At 49.2% G+C, this 15,776-nt stretch overlaps 1 long non-coding RNA gene across 1 annotated transcript in view; it reads left to right on the forward strand.

Annotated features, from left to right (window-relative positions):
• Positions 1–15,002, forward strand: part of LOC138467427 (uncharacterized) — a 78,365-nt gene extending 63,363 nt beyond the window's left edge. Inside the window, exon 2 of the long non-coding RNA XR_011268100.1 lies at positions 12,550–15,002. This is a non-coding gene — a long non-coding RNA (uncharacterized lncRNA). The remainder of the gene's footprint in view (positions 1–12,549) is intronic.
• Positions 15,003–15,776: the final 774 nt, after the last annotated feature.

Raw genomic sequence — 15,776 nt, forward strand, 5'->3', positions numbered from 1 at the left:
CAGTGCTGTATCCAGGGAGTGGAGCTGCCCCACCCAGGTAAGAAAGTAGTCCCAGTTCACCGAGGACTTCTAAGAGTCTGGCAAGTAAGCAGCATGGTCTGCCGCAGGTAAGTCCACCCAAGCACCTTCACACCAATGATGAGCCCGGCGCTTCCAATGCCGGGACCGATGCTTCTGATGAGCCTGGTGCCACCGGCGCCAGGACAAGGTCCAAAAGGTCCCTGTGGGGACTGGCTGGTGCCTAGGATCAGGGTTAGGGGCCTGCTTCCAAGGACGTTGGGCTGGTCCTGGCTCCTTGGAAGCAGTGATCATGACACCCGGTTGTGGCTGTGAGTACTCCTGCCTCTGCGCCATCTCCTCCTCCTCAACAGCATCAAGTGCCTCATCAACTGCAAAAACATAAAAGAAAAGTAATTAAATCAGGCATGAGCACCATAGCCCACACACATAGGCATGACTAGGCAGACATGCGGTACATAAATGACACATGTCACACATGACAATAACTCTGGCATGCATGCACTGGCAATGAGTTGGAAGGGGAGGCAAAAAGCAGACACTGAGGACTCCAAGACGGAAAAGCAACACACGGATAGCACTGGCATCACACATCAGCCTGTGAGTGGCATGGACAATCCACATACATGACACATGCCAGCACACAGATGGCACGTCGCATATACATGGCACATTTGACAAGGACACCCAGATGGTAGCAAAACAGTACTGTCACCCATCCATGTGAGATGGACATCATGAAATTGAACATGCAAAATAGTGTGACAAAACCCGCATGTGCCACAAGCTGCAACAAAGCCGTTGTTCACTGATGCAGTGATGGCAGGCACATGGATACATCAATGGTTGGTCCCTTCGACATGACAGAAGACAATTGTCATGTTGAACATTGAAACAGGGCCCCGAAGTGAATGTGTGCAGGCCATGTGTAGGTGCACATTACTCAATCAGCCTGATTGATGAAATCATTCCCATAATAAGCTAACAAATGTGGGCCATTGTGGGGTGTAATCTATGTCAGAAGTATGTCACATCTGGGGCAGAACGGCCCAAAAATATGTGGTAAGAATGCTAAGGATTTCATTAATCAGGCAGAATGAACAGGAAAACAGTATGAACAATGTTGTGGCAAGATGGCAGTTGAAGGGCAAGTGCATTAATCAGGTGCTAATTGTGTACTGTGGTCAGGGATACTTGAAAACCCAAAGCGAAGGCCGGGGTACGGTTTGGGGGCACCACATGGGTGACCGATAGCAGTCATGACTACACAGCCTCACCTGGCACTCAATCAGAACACATCACCCAAGCAACATACACATGGTTTGCACACACATGCATGGCCACTCACCGGACATTGCCTCAAGATCTGGTAGGTCTCCCATGCCTTGGATATGATCCTCTGTGATGAAGCCTCCAGCGATAGACTCATGTTCTGTGAGTACTTCCTCCTCTGGTGGAGATCCACTGCCAGTCACCAGAGTAGAGGCATGATTGTAAGCCAGCTTGTTCTCTACTCTGCGTTTGAGGTCATTCCACCATTTAGAGCAATCATCAGCTGTGCGCCTCACAAATCCAAGGGAACTAATGTAGTCCGAGATGCACTGCCAGTGGGCGCTACGTTGAGCAGTCGTAGTCTTGCACCCTGCAGTCACCAGCATTTCGCCACCATGGGCCGACACGTAGCCCACAAGTGCGTCTAGTTCTGCATCATTGAAACTACACTTCCTTGACGTGCCGGAGAGGGGAGCCGTGTCTGGGGTCCCAGCCTGTACCGCAAGAGCACCCTTCTTCCTCTTGGAAGGTGGTGCAGACCCAGAGTGGCTTACACCTCTCTGGTTGGTAGGGGCTGAAGCGCAGGTAGACTGGGCACTGGAAGTAGCCAAAGGCACGATGACCAAAGGTCTCACTGCAGGCATTGGCTGCTGGGTGATGTTGGCAGGACCAACCTCGTTGTGATGGACTTGGACCAACACTGTCCCGGCTGGGAGACTCGGAGCTGGGGTGGATTGAGCTGCAGCTGCCCCTGCAGCTTCCTCTCCCTGGCTACTTGGGGCAGCAGATGAAATTGCTGCCCCAGATCAATGGGGCCTGGTGACAGCAACTTTCACCGCCACACATGGCTTTGACTTGGTGACACGGAAGTCAGCTTGGGAGTCATCCGGTGCCGGTTTGGTTGATAATATGGGTGGGGCTAACAAGGCCTGAGCTGGGATGATGTCAGCTGCATCTCCCCGACCCATTGGGGGGGCATAGGTGTCCCTGATTGGTCCTCCGCACACTGGCCTCTTGGGCCACCCTGCACATCCTGTCCACGTCCCCTACCGTGCCCACCTCTTGGAGGTTGGCCACCTTTGCCTCTCAACCATGGCACTGATGTTCTTGTGCGAATGGGAGGTGCAGTAAACAATTGTCCTGGGCAATTGGGGTGAAAGGGGTAGGGTACTAGATGGAATACGTACCGTAGTGCTCTAGCAAGTCTGTCTGTGACCCCTGGGGGAAGATGATGGGTCACGCAATGCTCAGGCACCCCGAAAACAAAATGTAATGTGCACGCGACCCCTAGTAGCCCACGTGCGTGGAATAGAGAACCTGCACTATGCTGTGGCACCCAGAAACACAAAAATAAGCGTACGTGTGGTACACACAGGCTACAATGACCTCTGAATGGGTACGCGACATACGGGGGCAATCACAGTTGAAAAATATGTGCGCGACTCACCGTCTGCCTGAAAAAAGAACGTGAAAAAGCCGCGTGTGTGCGCGTTGGCAACACTCCCGCCAAAAGAAGAATTGAACGCCGTCTGAGTATACAAGGAGTACAAACTGGAACCATTGTGAAGTAATCACGTGTGAACCAACAAGAAGTACAAGAATCACCCGCTCGCTCTCCAAAAAAAGCCGGTAAAAGAAAATGGCATCCTACGTGTACCTTTTAACCCAGCCCACACATGCAACGTCACTTACGCACTAAGGGCCTTTCCCCCAATTACACGCAGTGACACCCGGACGTGCAGTTTTTGCATGTGTACAATCAACATGCACCCGTGTTGAGGGAAACGCCCTTGCGCATTACGTCACAGATGCGCTTATGCGCTAAGGGCCTTTACTCGAATTACACGCTGATGTGCAGTTTTTTCACGTGCCAAATCACTCCATAACAAGCTGGCCACGCGACAACACACAGAAGACCACGCTCCTGCCCAGAAGGCCATTTTCCTGCCCCCAGATCCCCGAGCACGCTCCCACCTGCCATCTGCTGCTGCCTGCCTGCCTGTCTGCTGGCCACATGCCCTTCTGTTTGGTGCCTGCACGTCAGCCATCTGTAGGGGTCCAGTTGCTGTGACCACCCTTGCTGGAACAGAAGACTCCCGACTGGGATTCCATCGCTCCACAGCCCAGCCCCAGGACCCAGTTGCCCACCCACACCTGCCTCAGGGGTTGCCATGTCGGACACAACACCATCTGGCACCAGTGTCAACCCCCCAGCAGAGAGGCATAGGGCTACCAGCTTCAGTGCCAATGAAGTTGGTATCCTGGTGGAGCAAGTCCTGGGGCAGTATGATGCCCTCTTTGGAGGTTCCCGTGCCGACAATGAAGGACAGAAGAGGATCTGAATGGACATTGTGGCTGCCATCAACGTGGAGGGGGTGGCAACACGCGACATTCAACACGTTCGGAAGCGCTGGGAGGACTTCAGGTCCAGGACCCTCAACAAGGCCCGGCGCCTCTTGAAGGCAGCGGATGCTAAGGGTTGCCGGATCCGCCTTACCAACAACCAGATGAGGGTCCTGGAACGTATACGCCTAGCGCTCCACCTCCAGGTCCTTGAAAGGCAGACCCGCCCGGAGTCGAGCGGTAAGTATACATGCGTACTGACTGGACGCTGTCCATGTTGAGGTGTGCAAGGAGTGTGCAGGTTGGACATATGTCTTTGTAGGCCCATGTATGGATGTGTATGTACAGGGACATGAGCCTGTCGCATGTGAGTCCTGTCATGTGTGAGACACATCAATGGTGTATGTGTTCAAATGCATGCTGGCCAAATGCATGTGTGAGTGCACACATGTTTACATTTCTGTGTATGTACTGTGGCATGGTTGTGGTGTCACACACGGATGCTGGTTCCACCTGCATGTATCTGCACTATCTACATGTGCATTTGTGTGTATTTGACAAGTGTGCAACTGTGATACACCATGGATGCATGTGCCACTGACATGTAGGAGGCTGGCAGATGTGACATGGATGGCGATGATATCACTGCGACAGGTGGTAGAGATGTACAGATGCATGTATGTCTGGTGGCGTGTGTGCATGTGTTCTGCACTCCCCGTGTTGCATGTGACGTCAGGCTAACCTTCGGCTGCTCATGATGTTGTATGTGTATGGATGGTGCTACCTGCTGCACCATTCCTGTTGATTTGCGCATGTGTGTGAGTTGAAATTATTTGTGTGTTGGGGAGTGTGATGCCATGTGTGAAGTTTGAAACTGCCACTCATGTGCAACTGTCATGTATATATCAGACCATTGTACAGTGCCCTGATGCCTGTGTTCTATCTCTCCCTGTCTGCAGCGTCAACTGATGAAGAGGGCGGAGACGGTGCTGTGGAGCAAAGCAGCAGCGATCGCACTAACAGCCAGAGACGCAAGGCCCTGCTCCCCTCCCAGGTTGTCATCTCGTCAGGAAGTGAGGAGTCTGGTGTCGCGTCCATGGCCGCAGCTGCTGAGGGTAGGTCCAAGAGGCAGAGGTCGGAGGTGGACTCCTCAGCAGCAGAAGAGGCAGCTGAGACCCCACAGGGTCCGATGGAGGAAGATGGCATGGAGTCATCCAGATTGGTGGTGGGTTTCATTGAGGAGGAGGCCATGGAAGGGACACACACAGGGTCTGGAGGGGGGATTCCACTGGTGCTAGTGGTGCAGTCCAGGGGCAGGGACAGGAGGCAGCACAGGCCGCCTTGGAGATGCCTGTATGTAATCCTGTCCCTGATCCTGTGACTGCATCATCCCACACCAGCAGGGATGCCTTTGTCCAGACCTGTTCACAGGGAGGAGATGCGAGAACAATAACTGGCCTTCCTCTCCCTGCAGACGTGGCAATCCCAGACCGTGTTGAGCCTGTCCTGGCTGGGGTGGCATTGCATCAACAGGACATCCGGGATGACGTGCAGGGTTTTCGTGAGGACTCTTCACATTATTTGGGATGCCTCATTGAACGCGTTGACCTACTAGGGTGGGTCACCAGTGCTGGATTCCTTCGTCTGCTGGACCTTGTACCGACCCCCTCCTCAACTGAACCCCTATGCGCCATTCGTCCTCTGTGCCATCTTCCGGCCCAAGTATCACCTGGGTACCCTGTGGAGCTGCCTCTGACCCAGCGGCCAGGCTGGTGGAGGACACATCCCTGCCACAGTCGGGAGTCGGAGGTCCAGCAGGGGTGGCCACCCCAACAACTGGACCCCAGCAGGAGGAGGACGTGCAGGCATCAAGAGCCAGGGCACATTCACGGCAGCAGCAGGCTCAAGGTGGGAGCGATGATGGCTCGGGGCCATCAACATCAGAGGGGCAGGCATCGGCCGGAGGGCAGGAGGACCCTGGATTGGGAGTTTCTTCCGTGTGGCAGCGGTTGGGCAAGCAAATAGATCCGGACCGGCGGCGGGTGGAAGAGGCACGGCTCACTATGGTCAGAGCGGAGAATTCCATGCGCAGGGCGCTGAGGCGGGCTGAGTGCCTCGAGGAAATTTGCAGGGAGTTGGAGGTGGACATGGCGCTATCCCTGCGAAACCTCTGGGCCATGGAACAGGCCCGCCTCCAGGACATAGAACGGGTGTTCGATGATGCCCTGGCCTGGGAAATCAACAAGTGAGCCGTAGGACTTGCCCGCCGCCATTCTATATAGTTAATTAGTGTTAGGATTCCTTTATGTTTTTCTTTCTTTTGAGGCGCATGGACTATGCCCCACATTTTTGTTTATAGTTGTTTATTAGGTAGGGTTTTTTGTAGGTTTCATTTGGATTGATGGGCTCATGGACCCTGGATTTGTACATTTATATAGTTGAAGACTGGATTAGACTTCTTTTAAAAAAATGTTTACCATGGAGCAATGGATGTTTTTTCTTTTTTTTCCTTTGGATTTGCGTTGATGGACGAACCCTTTGGAGCCATTTTCATTCGGATTTATGTGGATTCTGCATTTATATTCTTTTTTTAATATTATTTTGGACATGCAGCCTTTTGTTTATTATTTCTATTATTGTGTGGTTTTCTTTCATTCCCTTGATTTTATATTTAATACATTTTGGTTTTATACTTCATTTGTGTGGTATTCTATCATTGGTTTCTTGCATGTCACGATGTGGGTTTTCTCATTCACTTGCACCCATTGTGTGTGTGACGGACATGTATTGATGTGCATACTTGCCATTTGGGATGTCTCATGTAATGGGGATTTCAATGTGGGGTGGATGGAATACTTGGTTGGGTGTTTGGACAGGGGTGACGTGGGGTGGGATTTGGGAGGCCATAAGGGCCATGTGTGTGGATCGTGATGACGTGTTGGGGGCACATGAGTCAGGGCTTGCTGGCAGGTGCCCGTCAATGCTGGGTGGCTGGGAGTGCAGGGGGACATGAGTCAGGGCCTGCTGGCAGGTGCCTGTCAATGCTGGGTGGCTGGGGGTGCAGGGGGACATGTGTCGGGGCCTGCTGGCAGGTGCCCGTCAATGCTGGGTGGCTGGGGGGCAGGGGGATTTAAGTTGGGGCCTGCTGGCAGGTGCCCATCAATGCTGGGTGGCTGGGGGTGCAGGGGGACTTGAGTCGGGGCCTGCTGGCAGGTGCCCGTCAATGCTGGGTGGGTGAGGGTGCAGGGGGATTTGAGTCAGGAGCTGCTGGCATGTGCCCGTCAATGCTGGGTGGGTGGGGTGCAGGGGGACATGAGTCAGGGCCTGCTGACAGGTGCCGTCAATGCTGGGTGGCTGGGGGTGCAGGGGGACTTGAGTCGGGGCCTGCTGGGAGGTGCCCGTCAATGCTGGGTGGCTGGGAGTGCAGGGGGACATGAGTTGGGGCCTGCTGGCAGGTGCCCGTCAATGCTGGGTGGGTGGGGGTGCAGGGGGACTTGAGTCGGGGCCTGCTGGCAGGTGCCCGTCAATGCTGGGTGGCTGGGGGTGCAGGGGGACATGAGTCGGGGACTGCTGGCAGGTGCCCGTCAATACTTGGTGGGTGGGGGTGGAGGGGGACTTGAGTCAGGGCCTGCTGGCATGTGCCCATCAATGCTGGGTGGGACATGTGTTGGGGCTCACAAGTGCATGGTGCCATGTGGGCTGCCTTTGGGGCATGCCCTGGGTGGATGGGCTGCCTGCAGGGCATGGCCAGGCTGGATAGGCTGCCTGCAGGGCATGGCCAGCGGTGTAGGGTTGTCCCCTGTGGTGTGGGCTGCCTGCAGGGCCTGGGGAGGGGGCACACCTGGGAGGACCCACACTGCCAAATCGCATGTCAAACTCCCCACGCACTCCTCAGAATACACGTACCCCCCTCGTGCTAGCGAAATCACTCCTCAGAATACACGTACCCCTCACGTGCTAGCAAAATCACGTGTAAAACTCCCTGTGCACCCCGCAGAATACACGTACCCCTCACGCGCTAGCGAAAATGCGTTTAAAAGTTCCTGCACACCCCGAAATACACGTACCCCCCCTCCCCAAGGCCTGTCATGTGTGAAAGTTCCCGCGTACCCCACAAATACACGTACCATGATCGCCCAAGGCCTATCGCGTGTGAATGTTCCCGCGTACCCCACAAATACACGTAACACGCTCGCCCAAGGCCTAACGCGTGTGAAACTTCCTGCGTAGCCCACAAATACACGCACCACGCACGCCCAAGGCCTATCGCGTGTGAAACTTCCCGCATACCCCACAAATACACGTACACAGCTCGCACAAGGCTTATCGCGTGTGAAACTCCCCGAGTACCACACAAATACACGTACCCCACTCGCACAGGGCCTATCGTGTGTGAAACTCCCCATGTACTCCACTAATACATGTCGTACCCCGCTCGCACAAGCCCTATCGCATGTGAAACTTCCCGCGCACACCCCAAATACACGTACCCCGCTCGCACAAGGCCTATCGCGTGTGCAACTCCCTGCACACCTCCCAAATACACATACCCCGCTCGCACAAGCTCTATCACGTGTGAAACTTCCCACGCACCCCCCAAATACACATAGCCCGCTCTTGACCAAGGCCTACCACGTGTGAAACTCCCTGCAAACCCCCGAAATACACACAGGCACCCCATCCACCCTTGCAAGGCCCAACAGGCAGCCCACTCACCCTCCCCATGCCCTGCTGGCAGCCCATCCACCCTGGGCATGCCTCGCAGGCAGGCCACGCCACAGGGGGGTGCTTTTTTTACGCAATTTACCTGGCGCGAGCGGGGTACGCGTATTACAAGGGGTGCACCAGTACATTTTCACACTTTTGGGTGCCGTGAGCGGGGTGCGCATAGTATTTTCACGCGATTACAGTGTAGCGGCCCTGTAAGCTGGTGCAGGGTTAGCGCGGCCCTTTGCGCTGCATTGGGGATTTCAATGCCTTTTCCTTGCTTAAGGGGCGTTCTTAGGGGCGTAACTGACGCTGCAGGATTTTCTCTGCACCAGCACTCAAAAAGGCTTGGGAATTCCATGAATATGCGGTGCGCCAGAATGCTGTTTAGCGCACACGGCTGGCTCACGCTGGCACACGCCCCCTCTTTGCGCTGCTCACGTGCGCTGCCTCTGCGCTGAAATCTATGAATTACCCCCTTCATTTTTACTTTTATTTCCCTGCCAACACAGGTGGGATATTGGGCAGTTCAAATCTGTATGTTGGACTTCTGGTCTGCCGGCCACAATTTGCTTTCAACATTCTGCACGTTTAGGCCTCAGGGAGCTAGATGCAGTTACCTTTTGTCTTGGGGTCGATTTTAAACCCCACACCATACACTTGTAAACAGTCTGCTTAATCAAACAGTGGGTGATAGAAAATGTGAATTTGACTCGGACGTGTTAATGACCCGGCATCACTCAGCTGAGAACTGCTTTGCCTTCTCTGGCCAAGTTAATCACTGCTGGCTCAGCCAATACAGACAAAGACAAGATGAAGGGCTTTTCCAGGCCGCTCTTCATGCTTTGACCTCTGTATTTCATGCCTTGTAAATTGAGTCCCCTCCCTCCAAATGTTCCATGAAGCTTCAGTCACCCAAGAATCGGCGCCACTGAATGGAATGTGCCCTTTGCATGTATTACTTTTATTTTCGAATTAGCATTTCTGGTCCTGACCCTCACCCCTCCACCTCCCCCACATGTATGTTGGCCTCAAATACCGTTTTGCGTTGTTTTTCATTCCCAATTGCAGTATTTTTGCCCTAGAATTTACCACTTATCAATCCGTTTTGTCAAACAAATTATGCTTTTTTGCAGTAAGCAAATGTCATACAGCAAGTACAGACAAAACATCTTAAAATCTAGTATGAAAAAATTGACCAAATATAAGACATAATTATCATAACCAGATTGAGTATACAAAGGTGTTAAAAAATAAAAACATAACTCGAATACAAACAGCATTCATTTCAAATGTTTCTACTTCATAACAAACCAAAGGCTCCTTATACATCATTAAAAATAGTAAGGTAGAACATGATTGTGTAAACGGTACCTTTTTGAGAGCGGGGATAACCGTTCTATGACACAAAGGGCCTCATTACAAGAGTGGCGGAATGGGTTAACGGGTGCCGTAAAAGGATGCGGACCCGTTAACACCATTCCGCCACATTACGAGGTCCCCTCGTGGGACCCGCTATGCACATCTGGTTTCACCAGACGTGCAGAGCGGGGTCCCGCGAGGGGAAGATGGAGCTAACAACGAGCGGTCGTAATCAGACCGTTGTTAGCTCCCTCCCCCATTCCCATTCAGCCCTATGGGGGCTGAAATGGGAATGGGGAAGATCTGAGCCCGGGTTCCTGGAGGGAGGAATTACCGGGCCCTCAGAATGACCAGGTAATTCCCCATTCTGGGAACCCGGACCCAATTTTGGCGGCAGCCAAAATCGTAATGAGGCCCAAAGTATTATACAGAGAGCATAACATGAATAGTGTAACATATCTTTCTGGATGCTGGACTCAAATTTGCACCATGTTCATTACTCTGCCTATAATGTACACTGTGTAAAGGTAACATATTAAACCTAAATTTGGTTCACAAGGAACAAGAATGTATTCTTGTTCCCCAAGTTAAATAATCTTCCTATCCTGAAGTCGCTTAGGCTTCTGAAGCTCATAATCTTCTCTCTGAGAAATATATCTTGAAAATAACACATCCTGAGAATATTTCGTGCTCTCAGATCCAGTGTGGGAAAGTTTAGAACCTGGGATGTGCTTTCGGTCATGAATAATGATTTTTAGAATTGAGACTAAGCGCCAGGATGCCTGTGATTTATTGGACAGATAGGGCCAGTAAAACAGGCCTTGCCTGTGCTTCCTCGAACTGTATTACCATATTGTTTAACTTAAGTTGCAATTGATTAATTCGATATTTTGATGTGCGAATGTATGAATTTTCCATACTGTTCTATGTATTTATGTTTTGATTTATCTGCATAATTACAAACAGATTTAATTAGCTTTTTAAAGGGTGTAATTGGTTGTAATTGTAGGACATATGGTCTACACAATAAATTATGAATTTTTGAATGTAACAAAAATACTATTCTCTGTGTCCACTGTTCTTTGAGGTAATTTAACAACCCATTGATTAATGGTTCATTTGGGGGACTCCCCTCTGCGTTGTGGGAAAGTTTGGAAGCCAAGATTCCACACCCATCACTTTTGAATTGGGGTTTGATATACCTTATCCATTCGATTTGGTGTGCTACATAACTCTTGATCATTTCTCACAACAAACATTGTGTCAGACCAGCTAAAGGATTTATCCATACTGAAATCCTCACTAAGGGGGGTTTCAGTTTGATATAATTCATTAGGTGCATCAATCCCAATTCTGTATGTCCAGAAAATATTGACACCACTTGGGGATCCTCTAGTAGTCTTCTTAAAAAACTGTTTTCAATTATACCCAGAGACTCAACATTACCATTGCCCCATATGCCTGGACCATTTGCTGTTGTTTCTAGTGGTGCCCCATGAACACAGTTTCCACAGGGAAGCTGCCAGTGGTGGCTGCTCAGTTCTTTCATGCACCTAGATACTTTAGTGATCTGATTTGCCCAGGACAGAGTGCTTGAAAAAGTAATGCCAAGGTAGGTACATTAATCCAGCCAATCCATCTTTTGTTTTTTGAAGAACATCTCACAAGTGCGCTGGGGTGGAGGTTCATATTGCCTTCAATTGAGAGATATTTACTGATAAAACCTGTCGGTCCATACATTTCGTGAACTTAAAATGTGAGCGTCCTCCGTCTGCAGGCTAGCCGCCCCCCTTCCTCTGCAGAATGCCATAAGGGATAGGAGCAGTCAGCTACAACTGCAACATTAGGAGTATTGTAAAGCTCAAACTTGAATTCAAGTATATAAATATTTAAAGGAAGAGGTTTGAGCACCCACCTGGCTTGATGGAAAAGGGGTTGATAGTTTACCAGATGCTAAAGATCAGATCTGCATGGGTTGCCCTTCACACGGTTAATGCTGGTGTGTGGATTGCATTCTTCTGCAACAGCGACCACAGGAAGTTCCCTTCCACACAACAGAAAGCACATGCTACGTCCATGAACGGCAGATCTATTGGCTTCCGATGGTCCATACAAATCGTGCTCATTAAAGGAAACAAATGCAGGGCCTGCTCGGTATTGCAAACCCTTCACTCAATCCATTTGTCATTGCAGTTTTATGTTCTATTATGTATTTGATCTGTTCACACAATGGGCATGATATATGATCTATGTTTTAAGAAATGTTATCCCCATCATACAAAGATCCAAATAATAACGATATATGTTTACTATGATTTCATGGGCGCATTTAAAGGGAGTACATGCACATACATTACATTGTTTCATATTTATGGAGTTGTTTTATGTGAACGATGTTTGTTAATGTTGTCTCATAGTATTTACTCATGACATGAATAGTGTGGCAAGGCAGCGATATGCTAATTGTGGAGAGGCCCCACAAAGAGCCTGGGGGTGTTAAGTTTTGCTAGGTTTATACGGTTATAGGTCAAAGGCCCGAAAAAAAAAAGGGTCGAATGACAAAAGGGTCGAGTCAATTCGACCGAAAAAAAGGATCGAATTATTATTATTTTTTTAATTTTTTTGGGGTAAAAAAAAACATTTTAAAGCTACACTAGAGCAAAAAAAAAGAATATTTTGTACATTTTTTTTCGATCCTTTGGTTTTCGGTCGAATGCACTCGAGCCTTTAACTGGACACCGTTTATACTCCTTATCAATTTGCAATCTCAATACGAGCTCCTGGTCACTGTGAACGCTCTGCACCAATAGCCCTGAGTAACAATAGCATTTGTTTTCTGTTCACCAGTGGATGAGGAGCTGGCTCACATGCACAACGCCAGGGGCGGCATTCTGGAATACCGCCTTCAGAAGCAGAGGCAGAGGCGACCTGCGAGGAAATGACTCCTCGGTTGAACGAGTCGACTTCTAGAAAACTATCCTGCATTAGGGAACACGGACAACCTTCTGGGCTGCCAGTAGCCCAATGCCAAACTCCTAATCACTGCTAAACTGAAGGAAAAACATGAAGACAGGTGACATTTTGGAATTCGCATTCTCATCGGAGATCACGGAACACTGTTGCAGAGGAATGCATGTGTCTGCTTTAGTATGCAGTAATGCAGTGTCGTGTGTTTTTTGCAAGCTATGGCACTAGAACACTGGCATAGACGCCAGGATAATATGTGGTCTCTAGGATTGATGTGAGCAGATGCAAAGTACATGCAGGATAATGTCATACTTTGCAATCTTAATTATTCTGTCTATTTTTGATGCAGCTGTAACAAAAACCATTTTTTCTGAAAATGTCTATTGTATAGGGCTCATAATTCAAGGACTGCGACCACGTGGAGCGAATAGGCGAGTTGTCATCCCCCTTTCCCTTTCCTGCTGCGGATCCTGCCTCCAACCTCCTACTTCTACAACCCCTCTCCCCCTCACCCCCTCAAAGAACATTTTGGCCTGTGCTCTTAACTTGTCCCGCATGTTGCACATTATATAACCCCAGTAAATAAATTAATACAGATATACACAATACATTTGAACCATTAAATTAATACAGTTGTCGACGGTTAAGGTGAAACAAACATAATGGGAGATGGATTGGATAGAAGTGGTCCGCGTGTACCGATTATTTTCTAGAATACTGTTCGGGTTCGTCCACATTAACTACAAAGGTTTCCAGGCCAATATTGGCTTACGCAATTCTTGCACCTGCGCTTTAATGTCTTCCCCACTAAAGAAATCATGGGAGGCAGGGAGGGAATTGAGCGCAGACTACGGATTTGTAGGTACTGCAAATAAGAGGCAATTATCGAAACGATTCACCATCTTCTAATGGAATGTCATGTTTTATCCCCTCGATGTGCATTATATTTTAGCTATTTTACAGGATCATAAAATATTATCTGGTGGTTTAGTCTGGCCAAAAAATGTTTGCCTAAAATTGAACACATGGAGATTGGCTGCACTGTGATTTTTAAAAGAACCGTTTCCAGAAGACTGTAAAAAAAATTCGGATGAAAGGGGGATACAATTAGTATTAGCAAGAGTTTTAGAGCCCGATTCATGCAAAAGTACACATTTATCCCACAATGCCTGCGTGTCGAGAACGACCCTGCGCAAGCGGGTGTGCAGAAGTTACACTGCACGCTCCACTTATTCACGGATTCCCTCACGCAAATAAACCGTACGTATGCGTAAGTCACGGCTGAAACGCACCCACGCAAAGCCAAAACAGCCAGAAAACACTACATTTGCGTGCTCCCAAGATGCGCATACATGCACCCTGTAAGCAGTGCTTGGGGTCACCCGCAAGCAGGGACCCTGCGCAGGGCCCCCCACAACTGTCACTGGCACCCCAACATGCATAAGATTTATCGTAACTCGGTTATAACTCAGGAAAATCTGTGTGCAAACTCCTGTAAACCGTTCCTGCACGCGCTACATTGCGTACGCGCATCCCTAGCTACGATCTGAACCCTGTTTGCATGCACACACCCTTAAATCTGACATGCAAACTCACCTGCAAAGTTGCAAATCCTCTGCGCAAGCCTGTACGCCTGCTTTCGGGTGGTGGATAGATCAAGGGCTCTGAATGGGCATTTTGCAGGCAAGAGGTTGCGCGGTCACATCCATGAATGCGTTTTGTCGTGCGCACTTGTGGGCGTGCCATGGGCTGCCTGCGTGACGTCCCTCGTAATACCCACTTTTTGGCATGTTGTTCCCCCATCTTCTGTGTTCCGCCCACAAATCCGCCCTCTGCCTAGGCCTCACCAACGCCCTTTGTGTCTGTCACACAAGGCACTCGGCTGCCCGCAGAGATGCGTGGAGCATGCTGGTAATCCATGCAAGTCGGCAAAATATCCTGCGCATTCGATTCCATGAATCAACGGACTGGATTCTGCATACATTTCTACGTGCAAATCCAGTATTTTCCACGCAAACAATTGCACGAATGGGACCAGTGTTCAGATGAATGCTGGGGTTTAGAACTCATATTCTAATGAAATTTGAGCCTCTTGATAGGACTATGTTTTTGTATTTTATATTGAATGGACATGCTTAATAATGTTTTTAAATGTTTCATGCAATAATTGATTGCAATGATGAATATGTATGTATATTTGTACTTTTCTCTTTTTTCGTTTTATATACGCTTGAATATTCATATATGATTGTTGTTTTGGTGAAATGTTCCTTGATGAACTAAATCATTTATAATAAAAAGAATATATATATATATATATACATATATACATATATTTGAAAAAAAGAATTTTCTTTTCCAATCAAGGAAACAGAACAAGTCGGGATGCACTCCCAAAAGCAGCGGAAAACGCCGTGATGGCTTCCAGCAAGGAGACAGAGACACCGAAGAAGTTCCCTTTATTATAAGTTTGTCACATTCCAAGGAAAAGCAAAAAGAACGACGCGCACACATGTATGAACTGTTATCATGTTATTTGGGCTGGGAAACAGCGCAGAGAATGGTATGCCTTGTTGTCAGTAGCCAAGTATAAACCCACTCCAGGAATAAGGGCAGCCTATATGTTTGTACACTTTGCACATAGCTATTACAATGCACATTTGCATGTTAAAGGAATTACGTTTTTGATTTGTAATTTGACTAGGCATATTACTCTTTCCTCCCCCCCCACCCACAAAGGATGTATCATAGACAAATGGTGCCACCATTGCGCAATCTCTCCGAGCTGCAACAGATACACCATTGGGGGCAGTACATCTTTTCACCACTAGGTGTCCCCTTAGCTTCCAGTACAGCCCTTCATGTCTGCACATGCACACTCTTGACCACAATGTGCAGGGAATGCGCTGTTAAAAGTAGGTTTGTTTGCATTCAGGGGCACCCTTTAGATATTGCAGTGGTGGGTCGGAGGTTAGAAGAATAGCCTGGCAAGCGAGCAGCCCCAGAAGCTGTGGGCTTCTCCATACTGGCCAATGAGTTTCTTTTTTTCTAAATGTTATTGCAATGATGTTATTTTAATCACACATTTCAAGCAATGTTGACTATTT

Source organism: Ambystoma mexicanum, chromosome 4q (genome assembly GCF_040938575.1).
Source record: "Ambystoma mexicanum isolate Mex_15411 chromosome 4q, UKY_AmexF1_1, whole genome shotgun sequence".
Classification (NCBI taxonomy): Eukaryota; Metazoa; Chordata; class Amphibia; order Caudata; family Ambystomatidae; genus Ambystoma; species Ambystoma mexicanum.